The sequence below is a fragment of the Salvelinus fontinalis genome, chromosome 24, assembly GCF_029448725.1.
Source record: "Salvelinus fontinalis isolate EN_2023a chromosome 24, ASM2944872v1, whole genome shotgun sequence".
NCBI lineage: Eukaryota > Metazoa > Chordata > Actinopteri > Salmoniformes > Salmonidae > Salvelinus > Salvelinus fontinalis.
The window spans coordinates 15,820,073-15,828,322 of NC_074688.1; positions in this window are offsets into that span (position 1 = coordinate 15,820,073).

Sequence of the window (8,250 nt, forward strand, 5' to 3'; positions counted from 1 at the left end):
GGGGTCGAGACCCAGGGTCTCGAGCTTGATGACGAGTTTGGAGGGTACTATGGTGTTAAATGCTGAGCTGTAGTCGATGAACAGCATTCTCACATAGGTATTCCTCTTGTCCAGATGGGTTAGGGCAGTGTGCAGTGTGGTTGCGATTGCGTCGTCTGTGGACCTATTGGGTCGGTAAGCAAATTGGAGTGGGTCTAGCGTGTCCGGTAGGGTGGAGGTGATATGGTCCTTGACTAGTCTCTCAAAGCACTTCATGATGACGGAAGTGAGTGCTACGGGGTGGTAGTCGTTTAGCTCAGTTACCTTAGCTTTCTTGGGAACAGGAACAATGGTGGCCCTCTTGAAGCATGTGGGAACAGCAGACTGGGATAAGGATTGATTGAATATGTCCGTAAACACACCAGCCAGCTGGTCTGCGCATGCTCTGAGGACGCGGCTGGGAATGCCGTCTGGGCCTGCAGCCTTGCGAGGGTTAACACGTTTAAATGTTTTACTCACCTCGGCTGCAGTGAAGGAGAGCCCGCAGGTTTTGGTAGCGGGCCGTGTCAGTGGCACTGTATTGTCCTCAAAGCGGGCAAAAAAGGTATTTAGCCTGTCTGGGAGCAAGACATCCTGGTCCGCGACGGGGCTGGTTTTCTTTTTGTAATCCGTGATAGACTGTAGACCCTGCCACATACCTCTTGTGTCTGAGCTGTTGAATTGCGATTCTATTTTGTCTCTGTACTGGGACTTGGCCTGTTTGATAGCCTTGCGGAGAGAATAGCTACACTGTGTGTATTCGGTCATGTTTCCGGTCACCTTGCCCTGGTTAAAAGCAGTGGTTCGCGCTTTCAGTTTCACGCGAATGCTGCCGTCAATCCACGGTTTCTGGTTTGGGAATGTTTTAATCGTTGCTGTGGGTACGACATCGTCAATGCACTTCCTAATGAACTCGCTCACCGAATCAGCATATTCTTCAATGTTGTTGTTGGACGCAATGCGGAACATATTCCAATCCGCGTGATCGAAGCAGTCTTGAAGCGTGGAATCAGATTGGTCGGACCAGCGTTGAACAGACCTGAGCGCGGGAGCTTGTTGTTTTAGTTTCTGTTTGTAGGCTGGAATCAACAAAATGGAGTCGTGGTCAGCTTTTCCGAAAGGAGGGCGGGGGAGGGCCTTATATGCGTCGCGGAAGTTAGTATAACAATGATCCAGGGTTTTACCAGCCCTGGTAGCACAATCGATATGCTGATAGAATTTAGGGAGTTTTGTTTTTAGATTAGCCTTGTTAAAATCCCCAGCTACGATGAATGCAGCCTCAGGGTGTGTGGTTTCCAGTTTACAAAGAGTCAGATAGAGTTCGTTCAGGGCCATCGATGTGTCTGCTTGGGGGGGAATATATAAGGCTGTGATTATGATCGAAGAGAATTCCCTTGGTAGATAATGCGGTCGACATTTGATTGTGAGGAGTTCTAGATCAGGTGAACAGAATGACTTGAGTTCCTGTGTGTTGTTATGATGATCACACCACGTCTCGTTAATCATGAGGCATACCCCCCCGCCCCTCTTCTTACCAGAAAGATGTTTGTTTCTGTCGGCGCGATGCGTGAAGAAACCAGCTGGCTGCACCGACTCCGTTAGCGTCTCTTGAGTTAGCCATGTTTCCGTGAAGCAGAGCACGTTGCAATCCCTGATGTCTCTCTGGAATGTTACCCGTGCTCGGATTTCATCAACCTTATTGTCAAGAGACTGGACATTGGCGAGTAGTATGCTAGGGAGTGGAGCGCGATGTGCCCGTCTCCGAAGCCTGACCAGGAGACCGCTACGTTTGCCCCTTTTACGGCGTCGCGTAGGGTCGCCGGCTGGGATCAGATCCATTGTATTGGGTGGAAGGCAAAACACTGGATCCGTTTCGGGAAAGTCATATTCCTGGTAGGAACGATGGTTAGTTGACGTTAATCGTATATTCAGTAGTTCCTCCCGACTGTATGTAATGAAACCTAAGATCACCTGGGGTACCAATGTAAGAAATAACACATAAAAAAACAAAATACTGCATATTTTCCAAGGAACGCGAAGCGAGGCGGCCATCTCGGTCGGCGCCGGAAGTACAGGTTCTCTCGCCAGTCGGTCATTGCAGGAAAAGTCATTCTTCTTTTTGCCAGGAGCCTAGTGAACAGGCTGTCCCGCTGTATCTGTGGCAGAGGAGAGAGAGAAAGGTCTCAGGCTCTCAGCTGCTGGAGGGCGAGTACACGTTCATCAAACGTGACCATAAGCAGCACCTCACTTACAAGAGTCAAGATAAGAATAGGCCATGTAAGAGGAAGAAGTTATGTTGCTATGGAGGGTTCTGTTGTTGTTGACTCACCTCCCACATAGAGACTCTGGCTCTTGTCTACAGCCACACATTTGCCTGAGAGAGGAAAAGCACAGACACATGGTGTACCATGTTTGTTTGTTGTTTGGGGGGGTTGGGAAAAATACATTTCTAGCTGGAAGCATATGGACAAATTAAAGTACTTTTCTATCCTATCCTAATATTTCTATTGTATTCTAATCTGATATTTCTATTCTATTCCATTTATTTCCCGCACCATGCGCTTGTTGAACTATGAAAATGTACGCACTCACTACTGTAAGTTGCTCTGGATAAGAGCGTCTGATAAATGACTAAAATGTAGAGTAAATGTTGAAGCAGTGACTGATCTATGTCATGACTCACCAAGGTAATGTGGTCTAAGTTGATGACAAGCACAACTAGACAATGCCAAAGGGAGTTGGTATTGTGAACCTTTTGCGACACACCCGTGTTGTGGTCTTTTGTAGAAGGATACAATCATAGTCTCCCTTTAATCCCTATTCACAATGTCTGATATGAGGCATGTCTTCTGGTCTCATCTTCTCACAAAGGTGCTCCCACATCCCCATCACTGGCTTCCTGTAGATCCCAGAACCAGACACCACAAAGACATGAGACACACACAGTTTGAGGTGTCAACATCTGAATTACACACGATAAAACACTGACAAACACAAAAATACAACACAGTGCATCTGCTTCCAAGCTCCATCTTTGTGTGTAAATGTTTCTTGACTAACCTAGCTAGCTGTCTTCAGCTCCCCATCGTCAGAATGTTTTCCACTTTAGACTTGAAATCCTCAGGTTTCAGTTTCCCCTTAGAGATACCCATCTGAATGGTGACGAACACAACCTGGGAGGGGCAACAGGGACATCATTAGCTATTCATATAGACACAAATGACCATTAAAAGGATGCATAACACCATGCCCAAACCGGACGCGCGTGTACGTCTGTGTGCACCAATGTGCGCAAATTGATTTTGTCCCCCAACACCAAACGCCATCACGACACACAGGTTGAAATATCAAAAGAAACTCTGAACCAATTATATTAATGTGGGGACAGGTCAAAAAGCATTAAACACTGATGGCAATTTAGCTAGCTAGCTTGCAGTTGCTAGCTAATTTGTCCTGGGATATAAACGTTGAGTTGGTATTTTACCTGAAATGCAAAAGGTCCTCAACTCCGACAATGAATCCACACATAAAACGGCACCGAATCGTTTCTAGTCATCTCTCCTCCTTCCAGGCTTTTTCTTCTTTGGACTTTATATGGCGATTGGCAACTAACTTTCATAATAAGGTGTATTCCCACAACTGACCGACCTCAGTTCATCTTTCAATCACCCACGTGGATATAACCAATGAGGAGCTGGCACGTGGGTATCTGCTTCTATAAACCAATGAGGATATAGGAGAGGCAGGACTTGCACCGCGTTCAGCGTCACAAATAGAACTGACTTCTATTTTAGTGCTTGGCAACGCAGACGCTCATTGGTGCGCACGAGCAGTGTGGGTGCAATGATTGAATAACATGTATGTGTAAATTTATTTTGCCACGCGAGCGGTGTGGTCAGCATGTAAGGCTGGTGTATACAGAACAGTTACAGTATCTACTGATTAGGTTATAAGGACCTTCTCAGAGCAGGCCAGTAAGACATTTTCTCTGCTTCTGTGCTGGAGGTGTCTCCCTGTTCCAACTGGTAATAAACTGGATAGATTGACTTTACCAGCAACTGCTCTCATTTTTGTTCACCTGGAAATTATAGAGGGTGAGTCGGTAACTAAGATTTCAAAAAAGATAAGACGATCGAGGGGAAATTAGAAACAAAATATTGTTAATCTTTGAATCTAACTAAGACCCTGGCGACCTGCTGTATAAATGTTTTATTCTAGACATAGAAAGAACTCAAACATTATTAAGCACCTGGTTACTAATGACAAGCCCAAGGCTACATATTGTTAACAACAACACCAGAGGATAATGCTGGTGAGCCCCTGTTTGGCTGCACTGTTGATGAGGTTTATTTATGTGTTTACTTGTAGGACTTTGGCAAGAACACTGGGACTGGAGGATCATCTGATGAGAAAAAACAGAGAGAGGGGGTATGTTGTGTGTGTGTGTGCGTGTGTGTGCGTGTGTGTGTGTATGTGTGTGTGTGTGTGTGTGTGTGTGTGTGTGTGTGTGTGTGTGTGTGTGTGTGTGTGTGTGTGTGTGTGTGTGTGTGTGTGTGTGTGTGTGTGAAGAAAATTAGATATAAAGAGAAACGTCTGGAGAGAAAAAAAGACGGGAAAAAGTGAGGAGAGCGAGTAAGCAGAGTGACATGAAGAGACAGGGATATGGAGAGTTACAGGAGAAAGGGAACGAAAGCCAGAGAGCAGACCAGTTGGCTCACCTCTGTCTGATAAGACCAAGCTCCTCCCCGATCTCTAGGTGTCCCCTGGGTTTGAAGTCAAAACGCTGATGAAAAAGGTCAGGGACAACTGCATATCAAATACTGCCCTACTGTGTACGTCTATGAGATCATGAGGACAGCATGTAATTGTATTGTTCCGCCTCCTCACTACTCTCGCCAGGCTCTAATCTCCAACTGGCTGAAAGAGGGAGATGGGAAGTTTGAAGATGAAACTGGCGTTCCAAACTATTAACTTTACCAGGTATTCAAAAATGTCTCCCTATAGTTAAAGGTCTATACGCATAGGTCTCTCTCAGAATGATTCTCTAACATCGAGGTGTGTGTTGGGCAGCCTCAGGGCTCAGCCATAGTGTTCTCCGGGGTAAAGCTGGCTCAGCCGGTAGCGGATCTCCCGACCGTCCTTCGTAGCCTTGTTGAACTCAGGAATCTGAAGAAGATAAGGGTTTACTTACTCCACAAGGGTATTCTTTCTATTCAGCCTTGATGTTAAATGAAAATACCATAAGGTCACAGCAGGCAAGACAGAACATACAGTACATTAGCTAGGGCTTTCTTGTTATTCTGATCCCGTGAAGAGAAGGAAAATGTTGATCACAATAATCCCACAAAATAACATGAAAACAATGTTTCGAAGCACCGTTATTGGCATAATTATCAATAAGTCAACTGACCACAAGAGCCCGAACTCTGTGACTTTTCACTTTCTTCTGCTCCTCCAGCTGTGAGACTTCCTCACGCACCACCTCAAGTTGCTGCCAGACACACACTTACATCAGAAACACACAACTGACGTAGGCCTATAGAGACCAGGCAATGTGCTTGATACAAATGCAGTAGCCTACAACGCCACATCCAGGGAGGCTGTATTCTAGGGTGACCAGACGTCCCCGTTTTCCGGGGACAGTCCCCAGCTGGAGCTGTCCCCGGACATGTCCCCGTTTTTAACTGTGCGTTAAAAACAGATCCCAAAGTGAAATATTTTACTTGGCAAGAAAGACCAGGCAGCAGAGCCTACCGGTTGACGTCTCATTCGCTTTGTGCTTGTTTTGTCCAGCAGAGGGCGCTGCTCGCTATAGCAGCTTCATTCACTCTTCTTCTACTAACTACTTGCTCGTGATAGTTTTAGAGAAAACTGATGTGGAAAACTCGGACAGAAGCTAGCAAGTATCAAGTCAATCCACAACATTAACACACACGTCTTTTCAAGCCAGGTAAATTACAATCGTTTGAGATACTAGCTAGTGATGTTATGTCACAATTTATTATTTAGATAGATGATCTGCTCTATAAGGTTTTAAATAGGTTATGCTAGCTAACGTTAGCTATGTAGACTAAGTTAGCTTGCTAACATGAGGAGAGAATTTCCATTTATACGCTCAGGTCAAGACGATAGAATTGTTCACTGCACCCTTTGTAATTCCTCTCTTTCAATTGGCAGCCGGGGAAGAACGGCAGTGGTAGAACATCAGTAGACTAAAAAGCATAAAGCCTCTCTGATTGACCGTGTTGGCCCTCTGTCACCACATTCTTCAAGAAGGTAGAGCCTTCCCAAGAAGAATATGGTTTAGCTGTGCAGGAGGGTGTTTTTGCATACGTATGACACAATCATAGTTACAGATCTATGGACTGCACAGCACAACTGACACGGAAGCTTTGTGAGCCAAAGTTTACATGTGCTAGGACAAAATGTGACGCCATAGTGAGTAACGTGTTAGCAACATGGGCAACCACTTTGGTAACACAGGACCTAGACCAGGTTGAATTTGTGTCCCTGGCCATTGATGCGTCCAATCATGGACATGTAAAGCTGCTGCCTATAGTAGTCAGATATGTAAGATATATGATGGCAGCACATCTATGGAAACAAAACTGCTTGATTTTGTTGAATTGAATGGAGAAACAGCAAAGGAAATTGCAGCTGAGGTCCTGGTGGTCATCCAAAAATGTAACCTGGAAACATTCTCTGCCGACAACAAATACCAACTTTGGAGGACTGAATAGGCTGGGGAGGGTCAATGTCCATACCAAAGTTAAAAACGCTCTGCAGCGGGAGGTGATTTGCTTAGGTTGTCCTGCCCACATCATTCATAACATGGCCAGAACAGCTTTGGATATGATGTTGAGTACCTGCTCACAAAGATATTTGGATATGTTCATATTTTCACCGTCAGAGTAGAAAGACTGAAGAGTTTGTTGGCCAGGAGTACCATAACATTTTAGGACACAGCAATTGTAACAGTATAACTTTAGTCCGTCCCCTCGCCCCGACCCGGGCGTGAACCAGGGACCCTCTGCACATATCAACAACAGTCACCCACGAAGCATCGTTACCCATCGCTCCACAAAAGCCGCGGCCCATGCAGAGCAAGGGGAACCACTACTTCAAGGTCTCAAAGCAGGTGACGTTACCAATTGAAACGCTATTAGCGAGCACCACCGCTAACCATTTCACATCGGTTACACTCACCCCCCTTTCGACCTCCTCCTTTTTCTGCAGCAACCAGTGATCCGGGTCACGGCACCAATGTAACAGTATAACTTTAGTCCGTCCCCTCGCCCCGTCCCGGGCGCGAACCAGGGACTCTCTGCACACATCAACAACAGTTACCCACAAAGCATCGTTACCCATCGCTCCACAAAAGCCACGGCCCTTGCAGAGCAAGGGGAACCACTACTTCAAGGTTTCACAGCGAGTGACGTCACCGATTGAAACGCTATTAGCGCGCACCACCACTAACTAGCTAGCCATTTCACATCGGTTACACAATGTTCGCTGGATGTCCATGCTCCCTGTTCTAGAAAGAGTGCTTAAAATGTATGTGCCATTGAAATCGTTTTTTATTTCGGAAGACAAATTCTCTGTTGTCCTGTGAACAATGTTTGAAGATCCATTGACTGAACTTTGGCTGGCCTTTGTCTGTGGAAACTTGACCGTATTCAGTGACACGATCACGATGCTTGGAGGCCAGGACCACTGTGCTGTGGAGTCCGCTGCAATTCTGAGAAACGTTGAGGCTAAATTGACTGCAAGACTTGATGACAACTTCATTCCAGTTTTGGTCATAGGACTAGATTAGATTAGACTAGATTAGACTAGATTAGTGTCTGTTATTTACTTCCAGGTAAGCACTGCACCAGTCAAGAGAGTGTTCTCCCAAATTTATGATCTATGGACAGCAGCAAGAAATAGGTTCACTGTTCCTACCACAAGGCCATGCTTATTGTGAAGACGAACTTCAACCTCCCCTGCCAGGAGTTCATGGAGAAGCTGGCCAAAGACAGAGCAATCCTGAAGAAAATACCTTCTTCTGAGAAATATACAGATTAGGTTGGTATAAGTATATTATGTTGTTACCAATCTCATCAGCATCTTATTTCTTTATTATGTTAAGTATTTCACATATACTATTGTCTGTTTTTTCAATTTTGCTCATGTTCTCTTCTGCTCTTATTCTACCAGGACCACTGAATGGCTGTTCAGATCGGACAGTTC